Source organism: Arvicola amphibius, chromosome 4 (genome assembly GCF_903992535.2).
Source record: "Arvicola amphibius chromosome 4, mArvAmp1.2, whole genome shotgun sequence".
Lineage (NCBI taxonomy): Eukaryota > Metazoa > Chordata > Mammalia > Rodentia > Cricetidae > Arvicola > Arvicola amphibius.
In genome coordinates, this window is record NC_052050.1 from 126,989,248 (window position 1) to 127,008,699 (window position 19,452).

Consider the following 19,452-nt stretch of genomic DNA (forward strand, 5'->3'; position numbering starts at 1 on the left):
TGCCACCACCACCTGGCAGGAACACTAGTGCTTAAATTGGGATCTTCAGGAAGCAGTTTCTGCAGGCTGACCTTCGGTTAGTGAGGGTTACTTATCCCAAATTATAGCCACCATTTACTCCGGCAAATGCAGACAACTTGAGTTCTTTCTCTTCTTCATGCCTTTTCTTTTTCTTGCCTTACTGCGAAGGCAAGACCTTGGATGTAAATGGGAAAATCACACATTCTACTTTGTTCCTGATCCTTGGGGGAAAACCATCCAGTATTTCAGCATTAAGCAAGGGGTTACGTCCAAGTTTTGTAGATCCCTTTTATCAGGCTGACACTGGTGACTTCTCCTCTGTTTGGATAATGGGGGGTGGGGTTGTTTGTTGTTTCGATTTGTCTTGTTTTCGCCAACTCTGGTTCATATTTTATTTTACACTCATGAATGTGTTCTGATTTTTTTCCCCAATGTATTTTATCTATTTGAAATAGTCATGTAATAGTTTTCTTATAGTCTATGATTATGATAAGTTACACAAATTGTTGAATGTCAAATTAGCTCTGTACTGTTGGAATAAAATTTATGTGTCATGATATTTTATTCTTTACATTGCTAGATTTGATTAGTTAATGGTTTGATATGAACTTTGGCAACTATATTCATGAGGAATGGTAACCCTTAATTTTTTCCATCTTACCATGTTTTGTCAATTACGAATATTAGGGTTTTGCTGGCTTCATATAATGAATTGAAAGTGGTTTCTTTCTCTCTTTTTTTAGAAAATTTTTTCTTAACAATTTGATAGACTCATTAGAGAAGTAACTCGAGCTTTAAGTTTCTTTGTGAGGTTTTCAATAAAGTTTAATAAATTCAAGGTCTTTTAGATTTTCTGTCTCATTCTGTGCCAGGTCATCTAAGTTATTTAGGTTTGTCCAATTTCATCTACACTATCTACACTACATTGGTCTAAAGATTTTCCTAATACTCCCTTACTGTGATTTCAATGTCTGTAGGGCCTGTAGTAGCAGCCCTTCTGCCGTTCCTAGTACTGATAATTTTCACCTGTGCTATAACACACGAATACGTCATTCCTTCTGATGGTTGACTATAATTGCATTGAATTAATAGGCTACAACTTAGTCATCCATCATCAGTTTGCAGGCATTTGAGTCGTTAGAGCTTTTTGGTGCTTATGAATAATGAGATTGAGAACATTTATATAAAATTCCTAAATCGACTGCCCCAGCTATTGAATAGGGCTGCCGTTTTCACACCAACAGGCCTCGCCCACTGATTTCCTTTATCTCATTGCTCTGCACACAGGGGAAGAGTTTCTCTTGGTTTCTGTCCCCAAAGGCAAGCGGAGTATATGGCCTGAGCTGGATTGAGTATGCAATAGACACTTAAGGAACCCTAGACGTCTGGGGTACTTGGGTAGCTCGAGGGTACAGGAAAAGTCACAGCAAGGGCAGACTTTTATTAACTGGTTGCAAAGTGTTACTTAAGAATTCTTGTGCAACATGGCAAAGGTGAGAAGCAACCCAGAGACCTGACTCCCACAAATTGTCCTACAACATACTCTACATAGTATATGCTCACATGCGTACAGGCATGTGCGCACACACCCAAAATAAATAAAAATGCAATGATTTTTTTTAATTAAAAAGAAGCAGAAGGGCCTGGGGATATACCTCAGCAACATAGCCCTTACCTAACATTCATGACGCCCCAGGTTCGATCCTTGGCACTGAGAAAAATAAAAGAACATGTTGAAGCCGAGAGAAACGGAGGTTGAGGGGGATAGGGAATTCTTGTGCAAAGCCAGGCACAGTGTGGTGCACACCTTTGATCCCAGCACCAGGGAGGCAGAGGCAGGAGGATCTCTGAGTTCCAGGCCAGCCTGGTCTACAGAGCTAGCTCTAGGACAGCCAGGGCTACACAGAGAAACCCTGTGTCGACCCCTCCCCCCCAAAGAAGAATTCTTGGTTCAACATGCAACCTGTCTATTCATGTTATGGAACTCGCGTGTTGTTAAACAGCAAAATTTGCCTTTTATTTTGGTTTTGTTCATATTCAGAGTTACTTAGCCCCCAGAGATCTAGAATAGCTTTGTCGCAGGCTGGGGAAAGATTTCATCTGTTGGAGTCCATTTCTCCTAAATACAGAATGTCAATAATTATTTTTTTTCCTCCTTTTTTTTTGTCATTTACCCACTTAATCGCCTTGCTCTAAAGGCTACAAGGAAGCCTCATGTTAAAGGGGAAACTTAGCAACCATCTTCCACCTCCTCTTAAAGGGACTGTGGGTGAAATTACTGAAAGATCTTTACATCCCAGCATAGACCAGGTCTTGAATTGACTTAATGAGGATGGGAAGGCGGGAGCCAAAGGAGGTTAACTACCTGTGAATTTATAGATGTTTGGGTGTCCAGAGTCCACGTAAATAATGTATTACCTCACTGTAAATATTAACTCCGCTCGAGTTGAGGTCTTTAAGTACAAATTAACAGGGACTCCAGGGAGGGGAGAGCTGCCCTGCGCTTAATGGTCTTTTTAACCCCAGGTGCTCAGGATCTTGTGGGGCATTCAGGTCTCCTGTGGTGAACTGTTTGTAAAATAAAATGGGAAGTAAGCCTTCTCTCTACAAAACAAACAAACAATAATAACAATAATTAAAAAACAGAAACAGGCAATAAGTTCTTTCAGAATAATTACAATGATTAGCCCGCAAACTCCAGGCTATTAGACATCCAGGGGGTAATTTTTTTTTAAGTAATTAAAGCAGAACCTTTGACCTCAAAGGAGGTTCAGCTTGTCCAGGGACTCATCAGTTCACAGTTTCCAATATGATTGCCAAACCTGCTGAGCGGCTCTCTACAAAACCTACCGAGGCCTGTGCGCAACCTCTGTGCTTCCACCCCATCCCTGCACTTCTTACCCCTCTTGGGCTCCCAGTTCTGCACTCTCCTAGTGGAGATGTTTTCTCTGTTTTCCTTCTCCTTTTCCTCCTTCAAATGATGTTTTCTATTTGGTTTTTTTTGTCCTTTTTTTTAGTTTGAAAATTTTTTATTAACATTGAGTGATGGGATTTTTTTCAATTTTTTAAAAATAAATTTATTGAATTTATTGATATCCTGGCTGCAATTTTCCCTCCCTCCTCTTCTCCCAGTCCCTCCCCCACTCCATCCCCTCTGATCCTACCCAAAAAAACCAGTCCTCCTCTGTTTCTATTTAGGAAAGGGCAGGTCTACCATGAGTGTTAACAAATCGTGGCATGTTTCTGTTTAGGATAGACCAAGAAAAACAAACATGGTATGTACTCACTCAATAGGGGATATTAGCTGTAATATAAAGGATAACCATGCTACAATCCACAGCCCCAGAGACTAGGTAATAAGGAGAGCTCGTGGGGGGATGCCCAGATCTCCCTGGGAAGGGGAAACAGATTTCGTGAGTGGACTGAGGGCATCTGGGGATGGGCACAGGAGTCATCAGGCTGTGGTAGGAGAGAGGGACAGAGAGATCTGAAAGAGACTACTGCAAAGGGGTGCATTTTGGGGTCAGGTAAAAACCTGGCTCAGGGGCTGGAGAGATGGCTCAGTGGTGAAGAACACTAACTGCTTTTCCAGAGGTCCTGAGTTCAATTCCCAGCAACCACATGGTGGCTCACAGCCATTTACAACGAGACCTGGTGCCCTCTTCTGGCATGCGGGCACACATGGAAGGAATGCCCTGTACACATAATAAATAGATAAATCTTTTTTAAAAAAAAAAAAAAACCTGGCTCAAGGGAATTTCCCAGGAATCTTCAAGAAAAAACCCTCCTCTTAGACTCCTAACAATAGCAGATATGTAGCTTGAACTGGCCATCTCCTGTGACTACACGGATGCCTGGCCCAATTGTCCTCAGAGAGGTGCCATCCAGCAACTGATGGAAACAGATGCAGACCCATGGCAAAACATTAGGTGGAGGTCGGGAGTCCTGCAGAAGAGGGGGAGAAAAGATTGTAGGGGCCAGAAGGGTTAAGGACACCACAAGAAAACTCACAAACCTGAGGTCATAGTGGCTCGCAGAGACTGAACCAACAACCAGGGAGCCTGCATGGGACTGACCTAGGCTCTCTGCATATATAGTTGTGTAGCTTGGTCCTCTATGGACTCCTAACAGCGGAACAGGGGCTGCCTCCTACTCTTTTGCTGGTTCTTGGGACCCTACTCCTCATACTGGGTTGCCTTGCCCAGCCGTAATACATAGGAGGGGCTTGGTCTTACTGCAACTTGATATGCCATGTTCTGTTGATACTCAAACACTGTTTATGAAAATCAGCTATTGGCCTGTCTTTCCTCGCCATCTTGACACCCCACCTTTGAAATCACCACCCTTTCCACTCCCTCTCTGCCACCTAGTGACTTCTATCAATGTCACCCATCTCACCTCCACCCACACCACTCAGTCAGCTGCTTCCTCCCTTCTCTGCTGGGTCGCACCCCAGTCTGCCAGGCTGGGACCCTCTGTGACTTTTGTCTATGGTGATGAGTGTCCTGGCTCTGGTACTGTCTGGGTGGTTATTGTGGTTTGAACCTCGGTTGCTTTTTTCCTAGATGAGAGCATTTGGAAGACCAAATGAGCTATGTTATGAGCTGTCTAGTATGTACCAGGAATTCAATTTGCACTTAGTAAATAAAATTAAATACTAAATGTACGTGGTGCGTAGAAGGCCCCCAAGAGACTTGAGTTCTTAGAGAAGGTTCTTAATTCTCTATTCTGCTTCCCATGATGCTTCTTCTCATCTGGAATTGGAATTCTCCATTCCCATTCCACACTCACTCCATCCGGGGCTTCATAGATTTGTCTCAGGGACTAAGTAACAGACATAGTACTAACGGAAGCTAGTACTGAAGTTAGCCAGACTTGGACAGACAGTGTGGATGAGTATATGAAGGGGCCAAGCCTAGTTCTGTAGCAGGCTTTCTTTTGGGCCACTAGCCAGCTCCCAAATACAGAGACCCCTAACCCTAACCCTAGATCTCTTATTAGTTCTGAAAGCTTAGGCTTAGTTTATGCTCATTGCTGGCTAGCTTTTTGTCTTTAACATAAATTAACCTATTTCTTCTCATCTACTTTTTGCCTTGGGGCTTTTTTTTTTTTTACCTTTTTTCTGTGTGTCCTACTCTGTCTGCTGATGTAGGAGTGTTTCTATCTATCTGCTGTTTCATTGGTTAATTAATAAAGAAACTGCTTGGCCTGATAGGTTAGAACATAGTTGGGTGGAGTAGACAGAACAGGATACTGGGAGTGAGGCAGATGCCTTGGGCAATCGTCATGCCTCTCCTCTCTGGGCAGTTGCCATGATTCTCTGACCTGAGTCAGTCGTGATGGAGCCAGCTGCCAGGTCAGACATGCTGAATCTTTCCCAGTAAGACACCACTCGTGGTGTTACACAGATTATTAGATATGGGTTAATCAAAATGTGAGAGTTAGCCAGTAAGAGACTGAAGCTAATGGGCCAAGCAGTGTTTAAATGAATACAGTTTGTGTGTTGTTATTCCGGGGCATAAGCTAGCCAGGCGGCCGAGAGCCGGGCAGCGGGAAGGGGCTCACAGCTCATCAGTACAGTCTGCTGGTTGGCAGCTGCCTGGCTGGCCCTGGAGTCTCTGTCTTCTTCCTCTCATTCTTCTGAAGCCTAGATTTCTCCTCCTACTTACTCTCTCTGCCCGCCAGCCCCACCTATCCTTTCTCCTGCCTAGCTGTTGGCTGTTCAGCTTTTTAGTAGACCAATCAGGTGCCTTAGGCAGGCAAGGTAAAACAGATGCAACACATCTTTACATAATTAAACAAATGCAACATAAACAAATGTAGCACATCTTTACATGATTGACAAAGGTAGCAGAAACAAATGTAACAATCTTTACATGGTTAACAAAGGCAGCAGAAACATATGTAACAATCTTTACATGGTAAACAAAGGCAGCAGAAACATATGTAACAACTTTACACGGTTAATATTCCACAACATAGTTATCTAACTGTTCTAAAGCTACATTGTAGGCACTCAGAACTTAAGGGCCCTTTGCTTTTCTGCATAGGCTCACAACCAGGTGTGACTCCAGCTGGAGGCATGAGAGCATGCCTCTGGCCTCCACAGCAGGTGTACTTAGGTGCTCTAACACACACACACACTTACTTAAAATTGAAGTCTTCTTTAAAACATTGTAAATACATTTTGTGAGTTTATAAAAAAAGATCTACTTTTTTAATGACAAGAAATAATACCATTTTAATTGGTATTTAATTTACTAAGGCAGATATTAACCACTGGCCAACTGACCCACCCTTCTCTCCCTCTTCCCCTCCCTCTTTCTCTCCTCTCTCTCTCTCTCTCTTTCTCTCTCTCTCTCCCTCCCTCCCTCCTCTCTACCTCCTTTCTTTCCTCCTTTCCCTTTTCTCACTTGGAAACCTAGTTGTTTTTCTAAGTCTCCCCTACGGGCAGAGACAGTCATCCTATGAGGAATGCCTCTCTTGTCAAAGGTTTCAGCTTCTACCTGCTGATGCTAGAGCACCACCATTCTGTATTGCCATGTAAGAAACCCTGGGCATGCTCAGGGCTGTTTGTCTATGCCCTGCCAGCTCATACAGGACCAATGCTGGGGCTGCTGCTGTACCACCAGGGATTGTGCCTCCTCTTACTGGTGCTCAGGATACAATTGCTTCTCACAAGTGATATCACCTGAGTTCTCATGGTTCCAAACGGAGTAATAACCTCTGCCGAAGGGAGGCATATTTTGTATTATGGCTTCAGCCCAAGTATTTCATCACAAGTATTACAATACGGATTTTGGATTTTTTTTACTCCGAATCTTTTTTCTGTCTTTGAAAACATACATGAAGAGACTGTGTAGGACACAGGCTGGAGTAAAAGCCCCCACCATGCTTCCCGACACCCAGAATCTTTGAACTTAGCTTCTTCTTTCTCTGGGGACTGCACAGCTCTGCCCAGTTGCCACACCTGGTCTCCAGTCTCCACCCAAGCATGGAGACTTTCTGGCAAGATCATCCGCAACAAACACATCTCTGCTGGTCCCGGCCTGCTGGTGTGTTGTGAACAACAGAAAACTAGCTCAGGTGGGGGCTCCAGTAAATGCTCCTACAGATAAGTCCTTTGGAAATGTATTACAATGTATTTCAAACCTGGCCATGATTCCTGGAGGCATAAATATACACTCATTAAGGATTTAAAATAAGTCAGATGGTCACTTAAAAGACAATTGATTGAAAGTATTCCGTGCTGTACCAGTTTTCCCCCACCCCTCCCCCAGAGGTCTCACGCCTTAGCTCAAGTTGCCATAGAACTCTGTCCTTTGCCTTTGCCTCCCTAGTGCTGGGATTACGGGCTTGAGCCACCACACTTGGCGTTCATTCATGCTTTTAACAAGTCAGAGCAGAAAGCCTCAAGAACCTTCGTTGGGAAAGAAGGATCTGTGGACCATGATCTAGAAACCCCCATTCGATAGTACTCAGTTTGCCTGGTACTTCACCAGCAGAACGGGAGACAAAGACCAAAGGGCATAGTCTGCTCCCCAGGGAAACCGCTGACGAATATCACCACGGAAAAGTCAACAGGAAGTCATTCTGCCCTGTCAAAAGTTCCTTGGAATCTTCCGCACTCTTTCCGCCACTACACAGAAGTGGCTTGAATGACGCTGGAGGGAATCCCGTAAGGAGAGCAGGAAAGCTCGCAGCTGAGAGCGCTTGACCCATGAGCCTCGCGGCTTGAGTCCGACACCCCACCACACCCCACCACACCCCAAAGTCATACAGAGGAGAGAACTGACTCGGGCAACTTGTCCCCTGGCCTCCAAATGCATTCTGTGGCACAAATGCACACCTGCACACACCCAGGGATAATAAATAATGTTAAGATGGCGTTGCTGCTGTTCTAAAGAACCCCAGGAAAACAGGCTCTGGGCACCCAATGCCACATGAAATGCCTACCCTTTTAAAGGCAAATATGCATGTTCATGAGGTTCAAAGTGTTGTTCTTTGAGTTGGTCAGTCACTCAGCTAATCATCAATGGTTTCGTTGTTGTTGCTATCTTGTTTGTAAGCTATCTTTTTTTTTTTTTTTTTTTTTTTTTTTTTGGTTTTTTCGAGACAGGGTTTCTCTGTGGCTTTGGAGCCTGTCCTGGAACTAGCTCTTGTAGACCAGGCTGGTCTCGAACTCACAGAGATCCGCCTGCCTCTGCCTCCCGAGTGCTGGGATTAAAGGCGTGCGCCACCGCCACCCATCTTGTTTGGTTTGGCTTTTTGAGACAGGATATTGCTCTGTGGTCCTCACTGGCCTAGAACTCATCACTGTGTGGACCAGGTTGGCACCCTGAGGCTCTGCTCTCCTGAGTACTAGGATTCTAAGGGTGCCCAACTATGCCAGCTTTTCTGTTTTGTTTTGTTTGGTGTGACAAGGTCTTACTATGTCACTAGTAACACTATACACCTGGAACTTATTATACACCAGGTTGGTCTTGAACCTAAACAGCTCTGCCTCTGCCCTTCCAAGCTCATCCTATAGCCAACACATGAGCTATCCTTAAATATTTACAATTTAGTGCTGGGGGGGCTGGAGAGATGGCTCAGTGGTTAAGAGCATTGCCTGCTCTTCCAAAGGTCCTGAGTTCAATTCCCAGCAACCACATGGTGGCTCACAACCATCTGTAATGAGGTCTGGTGCCCTCTTCTGGCTAACTGTATACATAATAAATAAATATTTTAAAAAAATTTAGTGCTAGGTACTGGGGGACCAGCGTCAGCACAGGACACACCAAGACCGAGTTCTCAGCACAAAGGAAACGTATTTGTCCCAGAGGGACAAAGGGCATGGATAATGGACAAAGACAAGAGATGGGGGATAAGAGAGAGGGGAAAGGAACAAGGGAGAGGGGCAACGGCTGCCTCTGGATAGAGAGGAGCAGTTGTGGACAACAGGCAAAGGCAGTTTATAAAGGGAAAGGGGACACTCCATGTTAGGATGAGTTGGTTTGTTTTGATTGGGCATGTTAGTTAGCTGAGCCAAAGGGGGCTTTTGATTGCTGAACTTCAATACTTTGAGAGCTGGACCTTGGTGATCAGCCTCAGGAGGAGGAAGTGGCCAAATAAGGGAGTAGACCTTGGTAGCTAGCTTTAAGAATGTAATCTAAAGGTTTAACAAGGAAAAGGGGTTGGGGAGGGCAAGACCTGCCAGAGCCACGTTTGTCATGTTGGGGCCTGCGAGATCACCTTCAGATACTGTGATAAACACTAAGGATTCAGCCAAGAGTAAACACAGTTCCTGTACTTATTTTAGGGGTTGGGACGAATGGGAGAAAAAAAAGGTAAACTCTTGAGTTATAATATTGAAGTCGTTTTTATTTTGTTTTGCTATCCATACTTGTTTCAACTCTATTATTAGCACACTCAGAGTTCAATGTTCTAGGGTCAGGGTGTAGATCAATAACAAATGCTTGCCTGTGTTAGGAATTTTTCCTAACGGGAGCTCTCTGCCAACGCAAAAATCCCAATCAAGCCAAATCACAACAAGCCAAATTAAGAAATACCCAGGTTTAATGGGATTCCTGCGCTCTAGGGTGGCCCCGATTGGGGAACCAGGAGGCTGTGAACGTGGCGTGGGGGGAGGGGAACTGGTGTGGGAGAATTGTCTGTATTCTGTCAATCATGTTTTAAAGAAACGCTGATTGGCCAGGCAGGAAGTATAGGCGGGAAAACCAAACAGGAAGTAGAAGTGATGCAAGGAGAACAGGAGAATTCTGGGAAGGAGGAAGTTGATTCCTCCCACTCCTGCCCAGATCACCAAAGCAGCAGGATGTGATCTGCCCCACTGAAAAAGGTACTGAGCCACATGGCTAAAATAGATCAGAAAAACAGGTTAATCAAGGTGTGAGAGTTAGCCAGTGAGAGGCTAGAGCTAATGGGCCAATCAGCTTTATAACTTATAGAGATCTCTGTGTTATTTCTTTGGGGCTTGCCAGCTGTGGGGTACCGGGTGGGACAGAAACCCCAACAAGCAGGCCCCCTCATGTTACAGGGAACCACATGTTTCTCCTTTGGGAGCTCACTTAAATACCCTGGGGGGGGGGGGTGGCACCTGGCATGCTGGGATTTGGAGTCCAGACCAACACAATTCCCAGGCCTGGGGGCTGGGATGGATGCAAGGGGCTGGGGGCTATGCTCCCAACTTAACAACCTACAATACCTGAGGCCCTGGGTTCAATACTCAGTATTGCCTTACCACACAAATGGAGCTAAACAATTGGCTAAGGGGCAAGTGTAATGGTCTGTCCTGTCCCTTTAAGAGACAAGCCCCGCCCACTCCCCCATCCACCTCTGAGGCAGGCAGATCTTCCTTCTGCTTCCAGGCTGAGCCCTCTCCCTTTCTGTCTCTCTCCCAAAGAGGTAGCTGCTCCCTGCCTGGGACTGGCTGCCTTCGTGGCCTGCCGTGGTCTCGGGACCACTCGGAGAACAGCACCGTTTTATTTTTACCGTAACAACAAGCATGCCCAAGGGATCTGCTTGTCTCCATCCTGCCAGCACTCAGAAGGGTCCAATGACCTAGGGAGGGATAGGAAGCTTGTACTTCCCAGAGCATCCCCAACCAGGCTACAGTGCTGGTACTAATCCCTATGCTCACCCAGTGTAGACTGAACGATGCCGGCGATCCAGGCAGAAATTCCCACTTAAAGAGAGTCTGCCGACTCCTTTTCCTACAAGCACTCAAGTGAACCTGCTGGTTTCTTTGCATACACCTGGATGACATTCAGAATAAACTCAGAGGACCTCCTTCTGACTTCAGGGGTAAGAGGAGAGAGACAGCCCTCTGCAGTGGACACCCGTGTCCTACCTGTATGGTGTCACGCTCACCTTGGCACATCTTTCTGCAAGAACTGGCCTGTTGCACACCCTCGCATACGAAGGTGCCCAGGGGCATCACCCAGATCAGTTGGCCTTTCACTGCTCTGTGGCTGCCTTTGACAGGTCCCGAAAAGTGACCTCCAGCAAAGTCATCCAAATCAGTCGGAGACTTCCTCTTGGGTCCTTCGTCACTCCCCGAAAGAGGCGCTGCCAAAACTTATTGATCCAAATCCTGTTCTCCAAAATTTATTGATCCAAATCCTGTGCACCTTGGAAGGAAGAAGAAAATACAACTTGCAATTTGTGATCTAACACCCCTGGCTAATTAAAAAGGGGATCAATCACCATTCACACTGGCGGGGAACAAATGGAGTGGTCAGAGAGCCCCGAGCTCAGTTAGGGTTGGGTTTTTGTAGTAGCAAAGGTGGGGGTGAGGGATTTCCAAGGTTCAGGACACCAGATTGACTGACATTTGTGTAAGGGTGTCCTGGTGAAAAGCGATGGGTGTGTGCTGGCAGGTGATCCTGTCTACAATGGTTGGAACGTTAGGAATTTCCTATGGATGGTCTGTTCCCGGGTGGTGCCTGGGTAATCTCAGTTTGTCTTTCTCCGAACCAGGGTAAACTACTGAGACTCAGGCTTCTATTCAGCTTGTCATGACTGGGTCCTACGTTGTCCACATTTTCAGGAGTAACAAGAACTCCAAGGACCTTGAAAAGGATCCTGAAAAGGGACGTGCCACACTGTCCCCACCTCGTTGCTAGCTCAGAATCCGCCCCCGCCCCCGTCCCCGCCCCCGCCCCCCTTGCCACATCCACTTCATCTGCTTCACCTCATAGCCTCCCTGACTCTGGGGTGCCCGATTCTGGGGCCTGGCCTGACCTGCCCTTGTTCCTCTCTCCTCAGCTTACTCACGAAGTTTTCCATTCCTTAAAAGTCTCACTATGCTGCCAGCAGCCTGAGTCCCTAGCAGAAGCCCAAGGGAACCTCTCAGCCGCCCCCACAACTGTTCAATGACCTGAACAGGCCCCAGCGCCGGAGATAGTAGGACAAGCAATTAACCCCAACACTGAACGAATCCGTCTCTCCAAAGGCAACAGAGGCAAAGAGCCAAGAGGAGGTAGCTGTAGCCATTGTTGGTTGTTTGGATCTGACGGGAAGTTGTTTGCCCTTTCGTCAACAGCGATGAATGCTTTTTGAGTGCGTAGAGGTATCACGGCCTTGGATTGGGCACACCTCCGGCTTTTCACAAGGTAGAGGATATAAAATCTCTAGCCTCGGTGAGCGAGACATGACAGTTAATTAGCAAATGTTTATGGAGTTCTTCTTTAGCCTCAGCATTTTGCTAGAAGCTTGTAGCTCACAACTCAGGAGCCCAGCATTGCTTTGGAGGAGAGAGCATGCGCATCTACAACCGGCACCCCACCCCACTCCCCCTCCACCCGACACACACCCTGCCCCCAGACACTCCCTGTTCCCTTAGCATAATTAGAAGTTTCCAACCAGGAACAGCAACCGCCCTCCGAGGAGGGTTTGAAAATGTTGGAGTGCATTTGCTGTTTGCTCTTGGCTGTTACCAAACTAGCATTTATTGGGTGGCGCACTGGAATGCTAATGCCTGACAGAGTGCCAGTCAGCCCTTCACAGCCCAAAATGTTCTTTCTCACTCAGAATGCCAATAAAATCCAGTTGATAGCTGACAGGAGAAAAGCTATAAAAGTCCTCAGAGCCTCCAGGATTCCTCCCTCCAAGACCCTCCTCTCCTGCGGGGAATCCTTTTTTGGAGGGTGGGTGATGTGTGGAGAAAACAAGAGCCGTGTTAATGCAAATAATCCGGAAGCCCCAGAATCCCTGGCATTAAGGTTTAAGTGTTAGTGGTCTGTTTTGCCAAATACAAAAGAATCAGGCCGTTCACGGGTCTCATTAAATTAACCATTTGTGGAAGGATTTAAGCAATATTGTAAGTTTAGCATGTTATTTGGCACATGTTTTCAACTCAGTGATCACAACATCCCAATCATTCTCCAGGATTAAGGTGCGCACCCTTAATCCCAGCACTCTGGAGGCAGAGGCAGATGGAAATTCAAGGCCAGCCTAGTCTATAGAGGGAATTCCAGGACAACCAGGGCCATACAGAGAAACCCTGTCTTGAAAAACAAAATAAAACAACGGAAGGAGGAGAAGAGGAAGAGAAAGAAAGAAAGGAAGGAAGGAAGGAAGGAAAGACGGAAGGAAAGAAGAAGAAAGAAAGGAAGGAAGGAAGGAAGGAAGGACGGAAGGAAAGAAGAAAGAAAGAAAGAAAGAAAGAAAGAAAGAAAGAAAGAAAGAAAGAAAGAAAGAAAGAGGAACCATGAAGAATGAAAAGGATTTGGATGGGCTTGAATAGTTCCCAACATTGCCTGCCTGAGGCATCCCCAGATGGACTGAATCATGCCGCAGTTCCTGTAGTCCTGTAGGCTGCCATCCAGAAGCCAGTGAAGGACAGCCTGAAAATGGGGAAGAGGGTGCAGGGAGATGGAATAAGCTATGACTGGCCAAGGGGTAGAAGCAGGAGAAAAGAGAATACACCCAGCAGTGACCGAGTGTGGGTGAGTTGGTGTCCCTTTGCAAGGCGTTTGGAGAAACGAAGATTGAGCCCATTCAGAGCTATGCTTTCCCAGACCTGAACAGCGACCTCGGGAAGTCTCAACTGGCTCCAAGGAAGGCTGAGGAGAACTTGAGGGCTCCCTGAGGGGATGCGAGCCAAGTTTTCATTCACTCACCAAGAAGATTAAGCCAGTTTCAAGAAGAAAAAAGTCAACGTTGATGCAGAACGACTTGGGATCTTCCATGTCAGTTTCTGGGCAGGAGGAAGCTGGCAGATTGCAATCTGAGCACACTGCGGTCTGCAGTGGAAGAAATGAGGAGCTGAGAAGGCTCATGAAATGGGATCTTGGAGATGCCCAAGTGAGCTGGTGATATAGAGGGGAGATGTCTCAATGCGGGTCCTACCTGCGGTAAGGCCTTAGACGAGGGCCTTGATCTCTCTGTGCGTCAACCTCTGCATCTTTACTTTTTTTAACTTCCTCCATTTTAAATGTAGATATTTACTATGTGCACCTCAAAAGGTAAGAAATGATGAATAGAAATCCCAAAGCTAATATGTCAATGGTCAATAGATAATAGAAATTATTAGTTGATGCCCCCTTCCCAGGATACTCCATAATAGCTTCTTCTAATCTAAATTAAAATTTAATTACTTTGTGTTCTTAAACATGTGGCCCTTACGTGAGTCTTCCCATTACCATAAGATGCTTTGTCACATGATGTCATAGTTTTGCAGTGACAAGAGACAGAAAACTCATTCAAGCTGCTTTGACCAAAAGGTGGGAGGTTTTCCCCCATTCAGACTGAACAAAATACAAAAGCGGATATGGCTGGCTTTAGCAACATGGCTGTACTGTGGCTTAACCAATACCATCGGAGCTGGCTTCCACACCTTCCGTCCTCTGGCCTCTTCTTAAAGAAATAACCCCACTCACGGCAGTCTGTGGCGCCAGCAACGAGACCCTCAGACTCATGCCTGATAGCGGAGAGGAGGCAGAGAAGAAAATCTCAGCAGAGAAGCTGGAAGAAGAGAAAGAGGAGGGTACCTAATGAACAGAAAAGTTTAATAACTGAAGCCAGAATCCTAGGTGGGAATTCAGAATCCAGGGCCTGTGGAAGGCAGGTCCAACAGGCTCTGATATGTCTCTTAGGATTAAGTCTCATGTATAGAAGCCTCACAGTGAGTTTTCATTTTGTTATTTTGGCGAGTTGTCCTTTGCTTGAGATGCCATACAGAACTCACTTTCTGGTGGTAAAATCTGTGGAAGAACAAGTTCCCTGTCTCTGAGCTAATGTCTTGTTCTGCTCAGACTCCCACAACCCCACTCTTGCAGACTTCTCCCTTTTTGTAAAGAGTGTTGAAATATAGCATTAAGCTAAATTATTTTTTTGCAAGAAAAAAAAGACGAATAAAAGTTTCCTTATATTGAAGACTGAGTTAATTCATTGTCTTGTCCATCTAAGCTCTTATTTTGTTTACTGAGCTTGTCCTGCAGTGTTCTGTCCAGAGCAGAAGTCACCTCTTCATCCAGTGTATCCGCACTGTATATGCTACCTCCTCCTTAGTCACTTTCCGGCTGTCACTCAGCAGACTGTTTCAGTGTCCCAGGGATAAGGTTCAGGTATGTTCCTACGCATGTCTCCATGAGTCGTTTCCCTTCATCTCATCACATAAGCATTTTATCCTCTCTTGCCACCATAAGAAGGGTGAACAATCAGGTATTGTGAGAGGCCACATGTAAGTTCACTATCATATCTTTACTGCAGTATGTCACATAACTTTACCCACACTATACAGTATATATCATTGTGGCTAATCTCTCATTGAATCTAGTTTACACATTTGACTTTATCACAGATATGTATTATAGGAAACTATGGATTTATGGCTTGATATTGCTGTGGTTTCACATATGCACAGAAGGACTTAGAACATCTCCCTATAGATAGCAGGCGGCCCCAATACATCAGCATGAACCATATCAAACCAGGGTCAACGTTAAACCCTGATGTAGAAAAACGAGCCCCATTGGGTGTGACTCCTCCAAACGACAATGCAGTCTCATTGAGTGGTTGCTGCTCTAACCAGTCACCGAGGCAGCATTCCAATATTCTGTTTGCGATGTTTAGCATTGTTTTTTTTTTTTACGTCCTTTTTATTACAGCCCTCCGTTCTGCAAGGCGGCAGTAGCATTTCAGAGCAAACATCACTGCCAGGCACGGGCCATGCCATTTCTACTTTCCAAGGGACCCTTTCCATACACAGTCCCAGACAACAGCAGTCTTCTTTGTAGCAGCCATGGGAGAGGCTCAGAGCTTCAGGGAGGAAGTAAGTACCATTGCTCCCTTGCTCTTCCTTGCACTTTAGCTTCTAAATAGCGTCCTTCCCTTTCGTGTGTTTTAAGGTCATCACTTCTGCTCAGGGGTATTATCTTATTTTTAGTGATATTAAATCTCATCCCGTCTGCTTTTCTTCCTCTCTGGATCTGCCAAATCAGACCACTACTTAATCCATCCTCTCTCTCTCTCTCTCTCTCTCTCTCTCTCTCTCTCTCTCTCTCTCTCTCTCTCTCTCTTTTCCTCCCTCCCTCTCTCCTTTTTTTCTCTCTCTCCCAAAGAGATTAAAATATTCTCTTCTGGCATTTTGACCATATGAGCCAATGATATTCAAAGAACAGCAGGTACCAAAAGGTCACTTTGAACTTTGTGTGCTTTTTATTGGGAGCAAAAGGTGAGACCCTCCTATCAAAGCTCTCCCTATTCTGGGAAGATGGCCCATCCTCACCCGCAAAGATGAGAAGTCAAAAGCAAAAGAATTCTACGACCTTGGCCAGGCAAGCCGATCTTTCCAGCCTCCACACACGGTGTAGTTGCTGCCTTAACTAATTATTCTTTATCAATACAGTGTAGAAATTATGGCTTGGTCCACAATACACAAAGACACTGTCCCCAAAACAGCAGTCTCAAAGGCCGAAATTGTAAGCAAGCTGGGCATGGTGGCACATTCCTCTAATCCCAGTTCTCCAAAGGCAGGTGGGTCTCTGTTAGTTCAAGGTCAGCCTGGTTTACTTAATGAGTTCAAGTTCTACCAGAGTTATGTAACAGAGAAAACTTGTCTCCAAAAAAAGAAGGAGAAGGAGGAGGAGGAGGAAGAGGAGGAGGAAGAGAAGAAGAAGAAGAAGAAGAAGAAGAAGAAGAAGAAGAAGAAGAAGAAGAAGAAGAAGAAGAAGAAGAAGAAAATGCAAAAGAACAAAAGTTTTCAAGTCCAAGATCCTGAACAGTAAAAAAAAAAAAAAAAAAAAAAAAAAAATCCCAAAACTAAAGTTCTAGGGGGGCGGGGAAAGAAATAAAATAGTTTTTGTTTTGTTTTGTATTTTACAATTGTAAAGATTGAACTCAACTTTATATATATTAGGTAAGCCTTCTACCACTGGGCGACAAGGACTTTGTTTTGTTTTTAATAATTTTTAAATTTTATCTTAGAATACAATTATACCATTTCCCCCTTGCCTTTCTTTCCTCCAATCCTTCCCATGTAACACCCCCATTCTTTCAAATTCATGGCCTTCGTTTCTTTAATTGTTGTTACATATTCCTAAATGCATGAATACAACTTGCTCAGTCTATAAAATGGTATGTATGCATGTATGTCTTCAGGGCTGGCCATTTGGTATTGGCTAATCAATTGGTGTGCTCTTCCCCAGGCTCATAGTTCTTTAAACCATCACTCGGGCTTGGTGAGATGGCTCAGTGGCTGAAAGTGCTAAGCCAGGCTTGTGAGCCGAATTCCATCCTTGGGACAGGTGGAGGGAACGGACTCTGCAAAGTGGGCTTCTGGCTGCCACCCCCTTCGTCATGAAATGTGCATGCCCATGCACCTAAACAAGCATAATATTTTTAATTAAAAATTTTAATTACATATTTAAATTTTAATATTAAAATTAATTTTTTAAAAATACCTTTTACAGGGGCTGGAGAGATGGTTCAGAGGTTAAGAGCACTGGCTGCTCTTCCAGAGGTCATGCGTTCAATTCCCAGCAACCACATGGTGGCTCACAACCATCTGTAATGAGATCTGGTGCCCTCTTCTGGCATGGAGGTATATATGCAGGAGGAACATTGTATGTGTAATAAATAAATTTTAAAAAACAAAAATATCTTTTATATTTTTATCTTAGCTTTTGTACTGTTTACCACCAGGCTACATACCCAGGCCTACATTTTATTTTATTTTAAAGATTTTATCAGTTGCATTATTTTTAACTATGTACAGGTGTGTGTGTCTGCATGTGAGGTGTATGAGTACAGGTTCCCTCGGAGGCCCCTGGACATTAGATCCCCTGGAGCTGGAGTGATAGATGGTTGTGAGCCCTGTGACATGGGTGCTGAGAGGCAAAGTCATCCTCTAGAAGAGCAGCAAGTGCTCTTAACCACTGAGCCATTGCTCCAGTCCAGATTAAAAAGGAATTTGTTTGAGAAACAAAACTATAACAGAACACTTCATAGGCAACCATAATAACACGTATCTTAGCAACCACGAACACTGAGATATACTAACAACAGTTGGGTGAGTATACAGCTCTGAGCAGGTGAACCATATTCACAGAGGAGCTTGTGTGTGTCAAGAGGCTGGATACACACACACACACCACCATGCTGGATATTGTGTGTGTGTCACGTGGCTAGATATACACACATGCCACCATGCTGGGTATGGTGTATGTGTTGAGAGGCTGGATACACACACACCATTATGCTGGGTATTGTGTGTGTGTGTCACAAGGCTGGATACACACACACCACTATACTGGGTATTGTGTGTGTGTGTCGCGAGGCTGGACATACACACACCACTATGCTGGGTATGGTGTGTGTGTGTATCACGAGGCTGGATACACACACACCACTACGTTGGGTATGGTGTGTGTGTCAAGAGGCTGGATATACACACACCACAATGCTGGGTATGGTGTGTGTGTCACGAGGCTGGATACACATACACCACTATGCTGGGTATTGTGTGCATCCAACTTTGTGCCTGTAGTCACTTGAGATATGGTAACAGACAGCCTAAGCATTTTGAATACATCACCAAAAAACACCATTAGAATCACAATTTACCAGAGAGCTGAGACCTTGAGAAATTTTGTCCACAAATGTAGAAAAAGGACATCGTTCTGGATTTGGTTTTTTTTTTTTTTTGTTTTTAGGATATTTCAACATTTTTCGTTAATTATTTCTGCATAATGCTTTCACACAAAGTCAACACACTGTGATAATTCACTTGCCTGAAGTCAAATTTGCAAAATGTATAACAAGAATTACAATTCTCTCCTAGCCTTCACACGTCGAAGTAACTTTAAGCATAGGAAATAACACAAGGATGAGATGTGTAGTATGGAAAAAACACTTTTTAAACAGCTAACGAAATCATATAAATGGAAAAAACGGGGGAGGGGAGCCAGAGAGGGCCAAAGAAATGCAATCTTTTGAAAAAATAAAACCAAGAATGATTTTTAAAAATACAAAAGTGTGCTTTTAGTGATCGATTATAGCTCACATAGAGGGAATCTATTGAGAGCTGACCAAACTCATAATCTCAAAGATATTTTAAACTTAAAGTCAATATAGCTGCTCTTTTGTTTTAGGGGATTGGCGTCTGTAGAGAACACGATAGCATCATTTCCACTCATGAAATTCTTCTATGATCTGATGATCCTGGGTCTCCCATCTTGTCTGTGGTCACTGTGTATAGAAACTTCTTCAAGATGCACACATGTAAAACCACAGATTTGATGCAACCCACACAGCTGTGGAAGAGCAATGTTGCTGTCTGTTCCCTCGGCCACTACAAGCCTCAACATCTGCCAGTGTTTTCCCTGCCTTCTTAACAGTTCATTCAAGCTGAATGCATTAACAGCTCCTAGGGTTTTACCAACTAGGGACATAGACAAGTGACATTTTGAACTAAACATTTTTATT

General features: G+C 44.7%; 1 long non-coding RNA gene across 2 annotated transcripts; it reads left to right on the forward strand.

Annotated features, from left to right (window-relative positions):
* The first annotated feature begins 9,815 nt into the window (after window positions 1-9,815).
* On the forward strand, window positions 9,816-17,495 carry LOC119813686. 2 transcript variants are annotated; one of them, XR_005285208.1, is made up of 4 exons: window positions 9,819-9,862; window positions 11,791-12,137; window positions 15,636-15,799; window positions 17,439-17,495. It is a non-coding gene; the product is annotated as an uncharacterized LOC119813686 (long non-coding RNA). The 2 variants fall into 2 exon arrangements; XR_005285207.1 differs by lacking the exon at window positions 11,791-12,137 and having other exon boundaries at window positions 9,816-9,862.
* Window positions 17,496-19,452: the final 1,957 nt, after the last annotated feature.